This window comes from Myotis nattereri, assembly GCF_964212035.1.
Source record: "Myotis nattereri genome assembly, chromosome: 6".
Lineage (NCBI taxonomy): Eukaryota > Metazoa > Chordata > Mammalia > Chiroptera > Vespertilionidae > Myotis > Myotis nattereri.
In genome coordinates this window covers 66,166,607-66,184,833 of record NC_138081.1, presented here as the reverse complement: position 1 = coordinate 66,184,833, position 18,227 = coordinate 66,166,607, and the positions used below count along the sequence as shown (strand labels likewise).

Sequence of the window (18,227 nt, the reverse complement as noted above, 5' to 3'; positions counted from 1 at the left end):
AATTTGTTTTATTTTCCCCATCTCTTTCTTTTTCCATCTATCTATCCAACACTTTAATTTTAGAGCCAAATATGTACTTTGCAGCTAGAGAATTACTCAGGTCTTCTGATAATCTATTCAATTTAGGAAGCAACAGCAATTGTTTAATATATTCAAGTAGTAGCAAAGGTAAGAATGATTGCTATGGATAATATCATCCTATAAAAAGGTCCGTCTGGAGACACGCAATATTAGCAATTTTAAGGAGAGTACATTTAACCGCTCTCGCCTAAAAAGCTCAGCAGAACCAAGGTCCTGCTACAAGAACATTATCTGAAAGTACCTAGGAGTATGTCTCTGATGAAAGGGAATTAACAATTACATTATCCAGGGTTAGGCTCAAATGTGAGCTCTGCTCTTCATCAGCAAATTGTTTACTAAAGAGACTGGAAGTACCATTTAAAAAAAGAAATGTTCTGATCATCCACAATATAGCTCTCCTTCCCAAAGCAAATTTTTAACCACAGCTACTAAGAAGAAGGGGAGGGGAAATGACTAATTGGAAACTCACGTTGTCTCTGCCTCTACCCTCAGGTGCTGACAAGCAGGGAACAAGCCCAAAAGACAGGCCGTAGGGAAGGAGAGGCCATGGAATATCCACCAACCAGATAATCATCGCTGGAATAACCGGGAAGTGTCTGAATGTAGGTATGTGCACTGAAGACTTCTGTGCGCTTCTGCGTGTAACACCCACCCCCCCCGCCCCCATCAGCCTTTTGAAAACCTATGGGCCGGCCTGGCGTATGTGAGCACGTGCACAGGGCCACTCACACCCGGCCGCCCTGCAGTGGGAAGTCTCTTTATTCTCTTGGGCTTTGAAATCATCCCACAAAGTGACTTAAACTGCCTCCTGCTCTCTAGCCTCGGGGTTCCCATGTAGAAACCTTCCTCCCAAGGACACTGACCACTGGGTCTGTGTCCTTGCTCTCCCCATGCTCTGACCATCCGAAATAACACCCAATTCCTCTGGGCTGGTTTTAGTTCTGGTTTCCCTCCAAGACCTAAGCCAAGGTCTACCTCCACTACAAATTCTTGCTGCTTTCTCCATCCCCAATATTTGCTGTGGTCCAAACTTCTATAGAACGTGTAGTTACACCCTTTCTCTGGCATTTGACAACATGATCCACATACTGCTTTTTTTCTCGTTATGCCCATGTCCTGTGTCCTCAGTGCCACTGTTTATTTCTGGAAAGGCAGGATCTGCCACATTTTTGTATGCCAGATTCCAGAGCAGCAGAAAAGGGCATGTCATGAGCTGTGATGATGAAGTGAGGCAGCAGCGGGCAGGGGTAAAGGACACAGGGTCTGAAGCCACACTGCCTAAGTCTGAGTTCCCGCTCAGCCAATGACTAGCTGGGTGCTCTGGTCAAGGTTTTTTGAAAAAAAAGAAAAACAACAACTTTCTGTGCTTTAATGTCTACATCTCTAAAATAGGAGTAGTAATTCCATCCATCTCCTTGAGTTGTTGTAAAGTTTAAATGAGCTAACAAATTTTAAAAGGCTTAGAATATCTAATACATATAAAACACTCAAAAAATCATTACCTAGTTACTACTGTATACCCAGTAATATTCCATCTTAGTTTTCTCATAATGCTATAAAATACCGTTATCACTGTTCTACAAACAGGAGCCCTGAGGCCCTGAGAGGTGGTGAATATTACTAGCAAGTGAATAAAATGTATTCACTTGCCATCAAAGAGTAAACTCCAAAATTTATAAATTTTTAAATCATTTTATTCTATTTTAAATTATTTTGGAGAATTTACCAAGAGCTCTGTTAAACTTGGCAGACTAGCCTTCTTGGAATCTCTTCATTTTCTAGGAAATCATCAAGTCTTGTTCTTGTCGCTGCCAAAATTCCTTGGCCGCTGCTGCTTCATTAGTGCATCTGTAGCACTTAGCACTGTGCCGGGATGTAGTAGATGATTGATAAATCCTTGGTTAAATTAAATTTTGTCACCCTGCTGATACATTAAGTATACTCTGCCCTTCTGGCCCACTGCTTAATTACAGAGGAGCTTTAGAAATCCTCTGTGGACCTAAAGAAACTACCTTCAGGTAAAGTATTTCCGTGAGAAGGGATGGGAAGAACTAACATTTTTGAATGCTTATCTTATTCTAGGTTTGTTGGGGGGTTCTTTTTTACTTTGCGAACATTATTTCATTTAATCTTCGAAATACCCTATGAAATAGGGATTGTTACCCCCATTAACCAACCAAAAAGCTAAAATTAAAATAGTCTAACCAACATATTTAAAAATCACACAACTGGTGGGAAAGAATTTCCAATGTAAGTCTAACCCAAAGACCAAGAAATGATGAGGCAGTAATGGGGTAAAGTGAGACTCGGATTCAGTCATGAGGCAGATCCTCTTGACACAACTTCAGGTGATGCATGTGCCTCCTTATGCCTCAGTTTCCTCCGTTATTTTGAGTATCAAAATATTTATTTGTAAATGGCTTTGAAATTATCATTGGTACTATAGACATAAACTATAATTATGGGTCTGGTGAATATAAACATTGAAACAAGTAAGAAGTCCCCAAAAGGTTTGAATTCCCTAGCAGGTGATGGGAGGAAGGTGGAAGCAATGAAAGGAGGTGAAGATCAAAGACAAAGAAATGCCATGCCTGTGGAAGCATCTGGGGGCAGACCTAGAAGATATTACTCTAGTACCAGTGCTGATTCAAGGCTGTTCAGTTGTCAGTTATCCCTAGGATATGTTAGATCATGTTTTAAAATGTAACTATAATGGCCACAATCACTAAACCAAACACTGGATATAAAGGACAAAACATTGGAAATCAGGACTGTTGTATATGGAGCCACGTATCTTGTATAAGGGATGGTTGTGAGACAAGCTCCTCATTTGAAGGATTAAGAGTAATATTATCCTTAAATACATGGTTCTAAAACTACACATGTACCATGGGGGTGTGGGGGTGGGTTGGAAGAGGTTAATGGGGGAAAAGGGGAGACATATGGAATACTTTCAACAATAGAGATATCAATAAAGATATTTTTAAAACAAAGCTCAAAAAATAAAATAAAATAAACTACATGTGTACCTTCCAGAGTACCTGAAACCCCTAAGGGCCTCAGTGGGATCCAGGCTGCATGTTCTTGAAACAATTTCTTTAAAAGTTTTTCATAGAAATTAATGGCACTTCATTTGTTGCTGATGTCTTGTTTTGAAGGGAAGTTAGATGTATTTGGTGAGTTAATAAACTATGGCACACATTTAGTTAATAAACTAAATAGGCATGTGCCTCACTTATTATGATAGCAAGAACAGTTCAGTGTTATAAAACTGTAAAGTACTTTCCATTTCTTAGCATTTAATTACATCCCTACTGAGTTTAGAGAATAATGAATCTCAGCATATGACCTATTGCATGTATTTAGATTTAAGGAAGTTATCTATATAATAAAAGCTTAAGCAACCATTACTGCAGAATGACCGGAACAACCAGTCGCTATGATATGCACTGACCACCAGGGGGCAGACACTCAATGCAGGAGCTGCCCCCTGGTGGACAGTGTGCTCCCAAAGGGGGAGCGCTGCTCAGCTAGAAGCCGGGCTCACAGATGGTGAGCATGGTGGTGGTGGTAGGAGCCTCTCCCTCCTCTGCAGCAGTGCTAAGGAACAGTGAGCCGAGTGGTAAGGAGCGAGCAGGCAGGTGGTAAGGAGCGAGGGGTCCCGGACTACGAGAGGGCGCAGGCCAGGCTCAGGGATTCCCCCCTGCCCAAGTGCATGAATTTTGTGCACCAGGCCTCTAGTTTACTATAAAAATATACCCATATTTTTTCTTTTCCTTTGTTTACATGATAAATTCCAGAAACCACCTATCAGATATTTTAAATTGCATTTTTTAAAAATGTATTTTATTGATTTTTTACAGAGAGGAAGGGAGAGGGATAGAGAGCCAGAAACATCGATGAGAGAGAAACATCGATCAGCTGCCTCCTACACACTCCTCACTGGGGATGTGCCCGCAACCAAGGTACATGCCCTTGACCGGAATCGAACCTGGGACCCTTGAGTCTGCAGGCCGATGCTCTATCCACTGAGCCAATCCGGTTAGGGCTTAAATTGCATTTTAACTTGATTGAGAACAGGCAACCTAGCTGATATTTTAAACAGTACTGAAGAAATCAAAAATAAATTAAGAAACCACTTTCATAAGTGTCTTTTGTCAAAGCTTGCCTAGAGGAAGCCTCCACTTCCAGGATCTACTGCTGAGATGGAGAATCTATGATCGATTGCTCAATTGCATCTGACCAATTTTAGCTGTCAAGTATTTTGAAAAATATAGCCTATGACAATAATACATTTAACCTATTATAATAGCCTCTTTAATATTTGAACTTTATCATTATTGTTAATTATTAAGCACCTTGGTGGTGGAATGGCTTGTAAGGATAATGATTGGTATAATGGAGCAACAAATGGTTAATTTGAGGAATATTTTTAGAGTGTATTCGTTATAAATTATACAAATGTTTATAAAAATAATTTTTACAATATTAAATTATGTTTTTTTGCAAAATAGTGAAATATAATAGAGGAAATTTTTCCTACTTCTAGTACTTAAAAAATATTTGTGAATATGGGTTCTTCAATATATAGTAGGATGGTCCCTGTCTGGGAGAAGACTTGTCTATACTAATAATAGGGTAGTATGCAAATTGGTCAGGATGCTGTCACAGTAACGACCGATCAGCAGGCTGCGTAAGCAGCAGGTGCGGGTGGGCGGGGACTTGCAGCATTGGGGATGGGGGCGGCCATTGCGGCCCTGGCTGCGGTCCTCAGGCACATGGTGAGGCCCCTCCGCCACAATCCTGGCCCAGTGGGGACGGGGGAGGCGGGGCCCAGCAGAGGGTGGCCTGTACTCCCAACATGGCAGCAGCAGCTGTGAGCAGCATCAAGCAGAGCCTGCGGGCCAAGCTGAAGCAGCACCTGCGGGTCATCAGTGCCACCTCCTGGCCCAGAAGGTGCGCGATTGCAGGGACAGCCATGGTGGCAGGCCAGATTGACGTCCTCCTGGGTGCACCGCATGGGTTTTCAGATCTGCACAGGTCTCTGGTGCACGCATCCTATCCCCTCACCTTGGGTGCAAACGTCCCTTAGAACGCTGTCACCCATACATGCCTGCAATAGTCCCAGACCATGGCGCACGCATGTTCCCCCCTCCCCTCCGTGGCACTTCCGTCAACCCCGGCGTGCCTACATCCCCGACATGACGTGCACACATCCCTTCCGGCAAACTCACGTCCTTTGGAGCGTGTCTGGGTGCTCGGGACAGGTGGCTGTGAGATGTCAGTGAGAGGGCGGAGTGGTGATGCCCTGTTCCCGTGGAGGCCAGTGCAGCGACAAGATCACCTCCATGGGGCTAATGCAGGTGCTGAGGCGGGAGCAGGTGCAGGCAGACACACCTGGTGGGCATGGGGCAGCCCTCACTGAGGTGCCTTCGGTCAGCGTTAGAGGTCGGGAACCCAGAGGATGTGAGGAGGTCTGTCCTCTCAGTGAAACGGCAGGAGGGTCGGAGCAACTGCAGAGGAGGAATGTGCACTCGGGGCGCTGGCGTCCATGAGTGAAGGCCGCCCTACTGAGCCTCACTCGCTCAGGGTCTAGCGCACTCCTGCCAGGCAGCAGGGGACAGGACATGCTTTTCCAAGTTAATGAGAGAAAACATTGATTCTCCCACTACCCACTAAGGTGGAAAGCAGAGTGGGGAGACATGTGGGGAGTGAGCGAGGTTCCCAGTCTGGGCGTTCCAAACCTGCCATTGGTTCCTTTCACCACTGACTAGAGAAATACAGGGTGTCCCCCCAAAATGTATACACAATTTGAATACCTACTAATACCAATGGGTTTAAGTATGAAAAGAAAGAAACAACAATGGAGCTGTCATCTGTTAAAAGTGTGGGCCTAAACTGGCAGTCGGACATCCCCCAAGGGGTCCCAGATTGGAGAGGGTGCAGGCTGGGCTGAGGGACCCCGCCCCCATGCATGAATTTCATGCACCGGGCCTCTAGTCCTATATAATGAAAGCCTAATATGCAAATTGTCCCCTCTGGTGGTGGTTCGACCAGGAGTTCAACCAGGAGACCAGGAGTTTGACTGCTTGCTATGATATGCACTGACTACCAGAAGGTGGCACGGAACATGGCGGGCTTCGGCAGCGCAGTGCTGGCAGCGGGCAGCAGTGGAGGTGCTGCCGGCCCCAATGGGCCCCAATGAGAGTGGGGCCGCGGCGGGATGGTGGAGCAGGTGAGCGGGCAGTGCCAGGCCAAGGCAGGTGTGAGTGGGGGCCCAGTTGCCCCACCGATTGCCCCATAGATGGCAACCAGCGGTGGGGTGCGGGCCCACTGGCCAGCTCCCAGGTGCTGAGGGAGCCGGGCAGGCGGGGGCTGATCACCCCGCTGATTACTATGCAGACGGTGACCAGCAGCGATGGCAGGGGGCAGGGCTGCCTCCCAGCTCACAGGCGCTGAGGGAGAAAGGGCAAATGGCAATATTAAAATATTTCTTCTAATTATTTCCCTTTCAATGTGCACAAATCTGTGCACTGGGCCAATAGTAAGAATTATAATATCTGCTATTCATAGAGTGCCTATTCTGTGGAGACCCTTTAAAATAGATCATTCTTAGTCTTCAGAATGTCCCTGCAAGGATATTTTGTTTTCCTCATATGTCCTCTGATATAGTTGAGTAAACCAGTAAAAAGGTAGTGCCACAGTTCAAACCCCGATTTTGAGACTCCTGTGCTCACTCTTCTAACTATTAGGGAAGCCATTATCCTCCATAGAGGAAGGGAGATAAAAAGTTAAACACACACACACACACACACACACACACAATAGTAGCTACAATTTATTAATGTGCCATGTACTGGGCAAGGTGTCCTAAGTTCCTTATCCTAATATACAGCTCAAAAGAGGCTTTTTTATCTCAGGATTTTCAAAAGAATTGGATATTAGTATTCCCATTTTCCCTGTGAGATATTTAAGGTTCAAAGGCACTGAATTACTGACATAAGATGGCACCCCTGATAAGTAGCGAAACTGGGTTTCCAACTCAGGTCTTGTCGAGTTCAACATCTATGTTCTAAGAATATTATAAGCTAAAATATATAACTTTTATAAACTAAAGACTCTGGACTGCTGCATACTTATCTTTTTTCCTCTGAATGTCTTAAAATGATTTCAGTTTTGTTTAGAAATTATTGAACTTTCTGTTAGTAAGGAACTTTCAGAAAATTAGTACTAAATCAATGAATATGCACCACTTTGTGTTTATTCTAATGATGCTCAAGTTTACATCAAAGTCAGATTTTAACATTATAACTCTCCTGTGCTCAGCTTATATTTTATAATCTACAATTCTACTAAGAACTTAAAAATTAAAACAGGTTTATGAAACTCCGGAAAACTGCCCTGCATGCATAAATTGCTCTTCTAAATACTGCAAGTTACAAACACAACTGAATATCTTTCATCCTAATCTTACAAGAAGCCTAGAGCAGCATTTCTGCATTCATTCATTAAACAAGTATCACTGATTGCCCACTATTTTCATAACTGTGTGCTAGGGAGATTGGCAGAGGATAAGAACGCAGACCCTGACCTCAAACAGCTTTATAAATTAATTAGAGAAAAAAGACATGGGAACCGTTAAGCAACAAAAATTGAAGTTAAGGAACATGGCAACAGTGAAATAAATTGTGTTTAATGAAAAAGAAAAATAAAGACTACTACAGTTTCACGGCTGGAGGTGCTGACTATGGGTTAAAGTAGTGGAAAAGACGTCACAAAAGAAGGCCACAGTCTAGGCAGAGAGGATGGATGGCGCTGGCCAGGCCGGCACTTGGGGTGGAGGTGGCCGGCAGCAGGTGCATCTATTATCCTGAAGGCTTCTTCAAGGGAACTGGAAAAGACAAGATTGGAAAAGGAGGTGAGCCCAGATAGCCAGAGGCTCTGATTCCAGCTAAAGACTCTGGCCTTTGGCCTCAAGGTGATGGGAGTCATTGACAATTTTTGAGCAGGGAAATGACATAATTAAACAGTGCTTTAAAAAAAGATAAATTTGGCAGAACTGGGCAGAATGAATTTGTGCAGAGAGTACGGGAGCAAAGAAACTACAGCAATAGTTCAGTTCTAAGGTGATGAGGTTTTGGACAAAAGTGACAGTGGGACTAGAAGGAAGAAAATAAATGCAAGAGGTAGTGCAAAGAAAGACAAGAGAAGGCGATGACTAGATATGGGAGAGAACGACACAAAATAATTAATTTTAAATTCTGTTTGGGAAGTTATATCGTTTATAAATTTTGTTTTAGAATTAGTTGGGCATCATCCATAATATTCATGTTCTGAGATGCCACTGGATTCCAGGAAGACCTTGCTTTTATTCAATGTGGCATTTTTTTTCTAGGCAAATTTACAGTGAAATGCTGCTTCCAAAGAGATAATAAATACTTTTATAAAAATGCCTGAGAAAATGTTTGTAACGTTATGTTATAGTAATAATAATAATGCAGTTATAGGATGGCAGAATGCTTAGATGAGTGATGTAAATTCAGCTAAACAATGATGTTCAATTTGTTTCCAAAATTCTCATTTACTGATTTAGCTATTGTTATGTTTTCTACCAAAGTGACTTTTAAAAACTGTTTATTGGTTGTCTACATTAGATCACTCTTACAAGTATGTTGATATGATTCTCTAGCAGTTTGGGTATATTTGGTGCTTCCTCCCAGGATAAATCCTGTGGTCTTCAAAAGGTCCCTGTTTAATTATTGTACTTGATGGGAAAACTGAGCCATAAAGAAAGTGAATTAATGATTTATTCAGGGTAGTATGAGAGCAGAAGAATCTATCTTTCCTTTAGGTCCAGTGGACTTCATTGATCAAATAAGACTAGAAAGAAATATTCTTTTTGGTTATTTAGGTTTGGTAAAAATACCCAGCGCCAGGCAAATACAATCTTGTTCCTCAGAACACTCTCTCCCTTTCTCTCTCTCTCTCCCTTTCTCTTTCCCTCCCTTTCTCTCTCTCTCTTTCTCTCCATTGCATTACTGTAATCTATATATGTACCAGTTACTTTAAAAAGCAAGTGTCACTTTAATATTACTTAGATACTGTTTTTAATGCATCAAGTAAAACATATTGTGGCTTCCAATATTAATTCATTCTCCACTTAGCATTGATAAAAATATTTATGGTCTGCTACAGAGCAAAACATATTGTTATCCATTTCCCCCCGCTTTGATAAAAAGCATTCTTCAGCTGTTTTCTAGGAACAAAAGTTGTCAAAGTTTGATGGTAATTTATGTTGTCAGTGCATTAAGTTGATTTTATGGCAGCCAACACAACTATTGTCCATTTATGAAACCAAGGATCACTCTAGGTCTCCACAAAGGCCATTTGATACCTGCCCTCTCATTTGACTGACCTTGAGGGGAGTTGAGTTTGGTAATTTATGGCAAACACCACCTAGAAGACCTATTTGCAAGATTCACTGTCATTTAGTGCTAAATGATCATTGCTGAGTCCAGGGACAATCTGAGCTCCTGACAGAGCAATCCCATAAAAAATATTGCCTACCCACCCAGGTGTCCTTTCCAATTATCTGAAGTAGGAATTAATACTTTTAAAAGCTGCTAGTTTTTGAAAGGTTATTACAATTTATTCCAGCAGTTTCTTTTGCACATTATGATGAATTAGTTTATTAGGCCATTATTTTCCATGTCAGCTTTTTAGAAGATTGAACCATAATGTTGAAACATTAGTGTGAATGGCAAACATACTATTTTACAGCTGAGTGATATATTTCTTTGAGAAAAATGTGCTCCGTTTTTAATAACAGGTAATTTTATGTTTATGTTCCCTAATGTTGTTGTCAGATATTATTTATTTCTGTTTGGTAAGAAATGGAGAATTTTCTTTCAAAATGTTAATGGTGGCCTAGACAGATTTTAGAGTCATAGTAAGAATATATTACTTAAAAGTAGAAATTATAAATTGTGTTTTTCCTGAAAACTAATATTTTGTAAGGTTTCCTTGACACCAATTTAATACATGATTACTTCCAGGGAGAGTTATACTCCTGTCTCCATTTTATTTTTTTCTCTAAATGTAGTGGACCAGGTGGGGAAGGGGTAGTTCATTTTTCTAAGGTCTTAATGACTTTCAAGTTTTTATTTAATAAATCTTCTTTATCTGAAATTATTTGTTGCTTCAGAGATCATTTAGTGATATTCTATCATATATAGGTATTTTGTAAGTAATAATAATTAGCATTTGATAGAGATTTATTTTTCAGTCATTGTTCTCCATTATATGTCTACTAAAATAGTGAAGCAGTATAGGTAACCTCCTATTTACCAAGTATTTAAAAATACCTCTATGTGGAAACGATTAATTAGAAGTACTTACTCTAAAGATCATTCAGTGTACTATATTTTTATTCAGATAGCAAATATTTTTGAATGCCTAATACCTGCCAAGCATTATAAAACTGCGTGCACTGGGACATAGCCATAGCAACAGTTTAGACATTCAATCTTTTTATTTCTGTTAAAATTATTTGTGGAGATACAGTTTTTACAAAATATAGTTCCACAAAATTCTGAATTTTGAGTGAGCTAAGCATGTAAGCAAATTCGGTAACACTTTGAAAGGTTTATATTTGCTTTCTCCAATCCAACAAATGCTTGCCAAAGGAAATATTGTTTTTCTTTTCTCATCAAACACATTTGTTTCTGTAGCAAATGGTTTCAAAACTGAAGTATTTATTTTTGTTGATATGACGGAAACAAATGTTAGTTTTAGCAGAATTAAGATTTGAAGCACTCTATAAATTTTTCACATTGTGTCAGAGAATTTTTTATAATGTCTGAAGTTAATAATGAGAATTCCGAAGTTTCTACATTTGGGGGGAAGAAGAACATACATACAGAAAAACGCACACATAGTAAGTGTACAGCTCAATGGATTGTCACAGAGTGAGCACACGATGTAACCAGCACTCAAATCAAGATAGAAATCACCAACATTCCAACAACCTTGCGGCCCCTTCCAGTTAATCACACCCCACCCTCCACCTTCAGTAACTATTCTTCTGATTTACGGCATCATCATTTACGTTAGGCTGCTTCTTGAAAGTTATAAGATCGTGATAAAATTATTACTTCTTTTGCTAATGTTTCTGAGATTCATCCCCATGGTTGGATTCTGTTGTACTTTGTAGACATCAATACATGGTATATTCCATTGCTTAAATGTACCATATTTTATTTGCCTAGTCTATTGATGATCACTAGATTGATTTCTGTGTGGGGTTTGGCAAAAACAAATTTGTATGAGCATTACATATACATATATTCATAGAGGTTGGGACAAGAGTAGGTTTACGTTGTGAGCACGTGAAACAGTTTATTCTTGTATTATTATTTATTAACTAGTAGCCCTGCGCACAAATTTGTGCTCCAGTAGCTCACTACAGCCCTCCACTAGCTCTCCGTCCGCTGCCCCACCCTCCTGGAGCTCCCTCCATGCCCCCTCATAGCTTGCTGCCTGCTCCCTCCTGTAGCTCTCCATGCCCACTTGTAGCTCGCTGCCCCAACCTCCTGCTGATCTGTGATCCAGTCATTATGCAGTCGGTCGTTACATGTCACGGCGTAATGACCATTTGCATATTACATCTTTATTATATAGGATTATTGTGTGATTTCCATGGTAAAGCTACTTCTGTCCCACCCTGCATGTCATAAATATATATACACAATATTCCATTGTGTATATATATATATATATATATATATATATATATATATAATAAAAGCATATCTGTTGGTATATTCCCAGGAGTGGAATAGCTGGATCTCAGGATTGGCACAGGTGCAGCTTTTGCAGATACTGCCAATGAGTTTCCCTGAGTCCTGGTTCTTTCTTATACTCATTAGCTATTTTCCTTTGGACGTCGAGCTAAAAAATAATTGGGGAGAACTGGAGTAAATAATTTCCAGGTTTATTTCAGGCCTATACCTCTGTAATTCAGTGCTTGTTTACAATGGTGAACATTGGCATAGATTTCAACAAAAAGGCGGATAATGACAATCTGCTACTTGGTTTTCCATTCTACTTCACTATGTGCATTTACATATGGATGTGACTGTTAATGAACCTGAGCATTCACATTATTTGCTAAATAATAAAATTACAGTATCTGATGCAGAAGAGCTGGAAAGTTTTCTGGTTTCCCCTATATGTTCCATGAAATACAGAACATTTTTTGCCAGGCTGTTGGTAATAACGAGACAAATACAAAACAGGCCCGCTCTTCAGTGTTGCTGGTTGTTTTCACTGGAGGGGTGCAGGGACTGAGTGTACACATCCTTTGGGGTATTTTACACAAAGCAAGTATTCAATACATTTTTGTTGTACACATTATCTATTGTGTAGAATGATTTGGGGAGGACGGAGCTGTGGGGTTGCATAGAATCCTGCTCTGCCAATTGACTTTAGCCAAATTATTCATCTCCTTTAGCCCTACTTGCTTCATCTGTAATGTGGAGAAAATAGCCCCTACTTCAGAGATCACTGTGAGAACAAAGGACGCAGCATATGTGAGGCACTTCACACAGTGCCTGCTTGTGATGCTCAGTAAATGTAGGGTGGCATTCTTGTCTTTTTTTATTTTAAGATGGTATTTCTACAACCTCTGTCCAAAGATAGTAAAGATTCTGCTGCTCATGCTTTAAGGGTAGATATGAACAAATCAAGGTACAAGTGATAAATAAATACATAACTACAGGGTGATGGGCTTCCAGGCAAATACGATTAACAAATAACACATTAGGTAACTATATTAGTAAGAGTTACTCGAAGATCTGTTAAACACCTATTTTAAAAATTAAACACAACTACAAAACACAAACTAAAGTTTATTAGAACCTGACCGCTAGATGTTATTCTTCCTTTCATTAATTTTTCCACAAATATTGATGCAGTAGACTATGGGCAATGCACTACACAAGGCATGAGTATTCCACCACATTTTAAACTCTGCCCCTGGCACAGAGTTGGTGTGGCTTGCAAGTCCTCCGGCAGTTAAAGTACAGCATGAGTAGGCATGAAGGGGAGGTCTAGACACTCCAGGAAAACTTCCTGGAGGAAGTGACAGCTCAACAACTGACACCTGACAGATGCCTAGGCCTTAACCATGTAAGGGAGGGTGGGGAAAGGGATGTTCAGGAGTAAGAGCATACCCGGCAGAGGAAACAACACTAGAAGACTGGAAGATTTTCAGAAAAATTGAAGCTTAGAAGGCAATGGATAAGAAAAAGAAAAGAAAATGTGCCAAGAAGAAAGAAATAAGGCTAAAAAGGCAAACAGTGACCAGTCCATCAAGGCCTTACAGACTGGAGTTTGGACTTTATCCTGAGGATAATGAGAAGCTATTGATTTTTTTTAATTAGAGTATCTTTATTAGATGTGTGTATTAGACTATTCTTGGTGAAGAATGGGAATGGAGTGGGGGGCAGGGGGAACAAGACAGAAGGTAGAAAGATAGTAAACAGGGTAGAAGGTAGCAGTGGTCTGAATTCAGGTCTCAGCAGTGGGAACAGAGAAAAGTAGATGGATAGAAAGCACCTCACTTGGAAATCTAGGATGGTACCATACCATAGCCCTAGCCTGGACAGTGGAATGCTTAGTCATAGTAATTACTAAAGGGGAGAAGGCAGAGAAAGAGAAGGTGGAGGGAGAAGGACAAATGAATTGCACTGGAACAAGGTAAGGTTGAAGTGCTGTGTTACCTAAGTATGTGTTGAAGAAATAGCTTTGACTTCAGGAGGGGAATCTTAGATGAAGTTGTAAATAGCAAGGTAATTGCAGGAACCAATGGCATGAGGCAGGTTGGTTAAGCAGAGTTTAGAGTGAGAAGAGAGCAGCTTAGAATGGAGCACTGAGGAAAAGCCATATTTAAAATATAGGTGGGAGAAGAAGAACCTGAATTACAAGCCACAGAAGTGGTAAGAAAATGTGAAGTGTGTGTGCTTATCATGACCAATGGGATAAAATGTTTCTGGAAGAAGGAATGAATGGTCAGTAGTGGCAGATGCTGCCAAGGTGGGAAACAGCCTGGTATTGAGAAGTGCAACCACCAGCTTTGGCAAAAAGGGAATGAATCTGTGGAAACTTTGCTAAGAACAGGTTGGCGTTGAACAAGTCAAGGTACAAGTGATAAATAAAAACATAACTACGGGGTGATGGGCTTCCAGGCAAATACGATTAATAAATAACACATTAGGTAACTATATTAGTAAGAGTTACTCAAAGATCTGTTAAACACCTATTTTAAAACTTAAACACAACTACAAAATACATACTACTTTTGATTGTTGTTTTTTTAATGGGTTTTTATCACTGGCTTTACATTTACCTCTGAATCATAAAAACATAGTGGTTCTCAACCTTCTGGCCCTTTAAATACAGTTCCTCATGTTGTGACCCAACCATAAAATTATTTTCGTTGCTACTTCATAACTGTAATGTTGCTACTGTTATGAATCGTAATGTAAATATGTGATATGCAGGATGGTCTTAGGCGACCCCTGTGAAAGGGTCGTTTGACCGCCAAAGGGGTCACGACCCACAGGTTGAGAGTTGCTGCTTTAGAAGAATATGACTTTTATGCTCTAATCCCATTGCTGGAAACTTGCCTCTTGAAGAAATTTAGCTGCGAATTCTGAAGAAACAAGAATGAGGGAGAAGTTCCCTGTGGAGATGTTGTTGTTGTTGTTAATGTTGAAAAGAATAGAATGGGCTTTAAAATAAATAACAAAGAGAAAAGAATAGGATGTGGAAGCATAGCAGACAGGAATCCCAAAGGACAGGAGGGTTCAGGTTCTTGCGTGTGCATATATGCAGAGCCAAACTCAGAGAGAATCAACTCCTGGAGGAGAAGCCGGTGATTCATTATTGTGAGTTAAAAGGGGACATGTTATAAATCATAAGCAGGACAAGCGAGTTCTGTTTTCCCTGCTCTGTTCCACTGTTGAAAATTAATTTTCCTCGGGATTTTTTTCCTGGTGGCTGTTATTTACAGTATCGTCCGCCCAGGCCAGCTCATTCATTTCCACAGGCAGCTCCTGTTGGCGCACCAGGGTAAAGCACAGCAAATTCGTTTAGGGGGTTGTCGGAACTCTATGTGCGAGTACTGCTTCCAGATTCAATCTGTAAATGTAAGGTGTGTTTATCCTCACATTTCACACCAAGCCCAAGCCTAGCTTGAGTAGATGAAATTTGTGTAAAAGGGACCACGACTGGGTAATTTTTCTTTTAAAAATATGTAAGGTCACTTAGGCATAGGATATAATGGGCCGTTTCATGGGCACTGCTTCTCACAGTGGCTTTGTTACTTTGAGGGCAGAGCTGAGGAGCTGGTTGTTTTGTGGAGCAGATGGCATGGTCTGTGGCAGAGCCAGGTGGGACACCCCACACCCCTGTCTTCCACCTCCCAAGTGAGTGCCCTGCTCTGGGGACTAAGAACATGGGTCAGGGACTGAGGACTTCAATACACTCTGTTCTCATTTAATTTCCAGCAGAGCCATGAGGTCAGCACTGTATTTATATCCACTTTACAGAAAGTCAGAACCCGAGAAATTAAGTAATGTGCCCATGTACACAAATAATAAGTAATAAGACCTGGGTTTAAACACATTTTTCCACCAGGACCAAATAGAACTAATGAGTAGTGAGTTTTTCATGTTTTATTGTTGTTGTTGTTTTGTATTGGTGGGGAGTTGTTTTGTTTTTTCCAAGTTTTGAATAGAGTCCTCTAGTTTGTTATTAATAAAAGGCAATTTTTTTCTTATTATTCTAACACAGACTTCACTTTACTACTGTTTTATTTTGTTCCTTCATTCTTGATGTGTATTTATATCCTACTAGAGGCCTGGTGCCTGGATTCGTACACTGGTGGGGTCCCTCAGCCTGGCCTGCAGAGATCAAAATGGAAGTCCTACATCCCCTGAGGGATATAGTAGTGTGCGGAGCTGCAGGCAGCCAGGGAGGATCCCGAGGCCTGGCCAGGTGCCACGCTGCTCCCGCTCATCCCGGCCCAGCTGCACGTGCTACCATGGTCCCAGTCCACATGGGGCAGGGACACGCAGGGGGAGTGTCCATGGGAGAGGCTCACACCACTGCAGCTGTGCTTGCCAGCCAGCCATGAGCCAAGCATCTGGTGCCCGTTGGCCAGCTGAGCGGCGCTTCCACTGTGAGAGCACACTGACCACCAGGGGGAAGCTCCTGCATTGAGCATCTGCCCCCTGGTGGTCAGTACGCATCATAGCAACCGGCCCGTCATCTGATTGTCTGGTCACTTAGGCTTTTATATATATAGATTATTATATCTTTTTAGGCTACTTAAAATTGGAAGAGAGGATGAAGAAAGAGATACATTATTAAGATAGTCACTACCACAGTTTAGTATCATAATAAGATAAGACATAATAGTCAAGCTATATTAGCATTAAGTATGAGAAAGATTATTTCGTGTAATAATTAGCATAATAATTTGTTCAACATATGCTGTTTGAGCACCTACAACTCGGGGGGGGGCGGGGGGGGGGGCTTATGTGTTGGGTCAATGTCCGTAAACATCCCAGGAGAGAATGGGGATGGGTCATGAGAGGGGCAGACAGTAAACAGGTATATAACAAGGACAGTGGGGGAAGAGAAGGCAAAGTCAAGTAGGTAAGGAGTGCCAAGGGGATGGGAGAACTAGGGTTGTGTTCTCATCAAGACTTTTCAGTGAGATAAGCTCTACAGAAGCCAAAGGAGCAAACCCTGCTGAGTGTAGTGCATTCAGGAAAAGTATGCCTGACTAGCAAATGCCTAAGGCATTTGAAGAACTTGGTGAGTGGTTGGGTGTGCCTACCTCTGCCTTCCCCCAAGCAGGGAGAGTGGTGTGGCAGGAATGGAGGAAGGGGAGGGATGATTGGTGGCTATTAAATCAGGCAGGGTGTTGCGACAGGGTGGTCTGATCTTGGAGAGTCCTGTAAGCCCTTTAGTCAAATATAGTAAGCAAGTCACATTTACAATTAATGTTGTTTTAATATATCCAATGCAAGTTTTACCAGTGTTTTCCTTTTTGGGGTTTCTTTTTAGTTATAAATACTGCCAATTGGATGATTTATCCTGAAACCAAGAAGAGCAGGATCAGAAAATAAGCAAGCTGCCACTCCCCTCTGCTCCCTGGGGCGGGCGGCATAACTGATCACAAGATTCCCTAGTCACGCTGAGAAGGTCAGGGCTGGCCAACAGATGAATTGCTCCAGACATAGCCTTTAATACACAGATCTTTCCATCTCTGCCCCAGTCCCACCCCCAAGCATTAGTACAGCCAAAACTCCAGCAGCTGGGTATGCCTTAGCTTCAGCCCACTGCCTGACTTGGGAACTAAAATTCCCTTGTGATCCTCTCCACTCCCCACTGACCCACTCCTGACCCCACGTATATTCAGTTCCCTCAGGTCCCCTAGGTAATTTCTCCCTGCTCAGTGTTGCCCACTTGAAGGGGTCTGAACTACAAAGAGCTGCAACCAAAATAATCTTGACCTTTCTGGGCCTTACCGACCTCATCCGCACAATGGGCCTGATTTTGTCCAGCCTGCAGGACTGTTGTGAGTGCTGAGGTAGTAGCTATTAATAAAGTGACCTAGTTGAGTCCCTGATCTGATAGAAGAAAAAGGAAGGAGAAAAGAGGTCCCAGAAACTTGAAATACAAGAAACAGAGGTGAAAATTGCTTAAATTTTGCACTGGCCCCATAGTTTTATCTTACTGCTACTTCCGTCCTAGTTGGCTGAGCACCGAAGAGCTAACTAGCGTGAGATAAGAGAATGTGAGAGTCCAGGACCAAAGCTTGATCTCTCCACCAGAATGGTGTGATGGTAGTCTGCCCAGTTGGAGACATGAATCTGAAGAGAAGAATCAGGCAATTCCTGCCATCAGGAGGGGACAGAGTTTTCAACAGATGGATAGGAAGGGAGAGCATATCAATGGAGATATGAAAAGAGACAGCATTTGGAAAATTAGGAAGTGCAACAGAATTCTAATGGGATATGTAAATATTCCAACCTATTATCACTTAGAGAGGAGGATGTTAAACAACATCAAAT

The 18,227-nt window shown here is 41.6% G+C and overlaps 1 protein-coding gene across 3 annotated transcripts in view; it reads left to right on the top strand.

Annotated features, from left to right (window-relative positions):
• Positions 1-18,227, top strand: part of HS3ST5 (heparan sulfate-glucosamine 3-sulfotransferase 5) — a 242,778-nt gene that overhangs the window by 134,236 nt on the left and 90,315 nt on the right. For 2 of the 3 annotated variants that reach the window (XM_081094808.1, XM_081094809.1), the window contains exon 3: positions 574-683. The gene's annotated coding sequence lies outside the window, so the exon portion shown is untranslated. Of the gene's footprint in view, positions 1-573; positions 688-18,227 lie in introns of all 3 variants that reach the window. The other variant, XM_081094807.1, reaches the window with a different exon arrangement.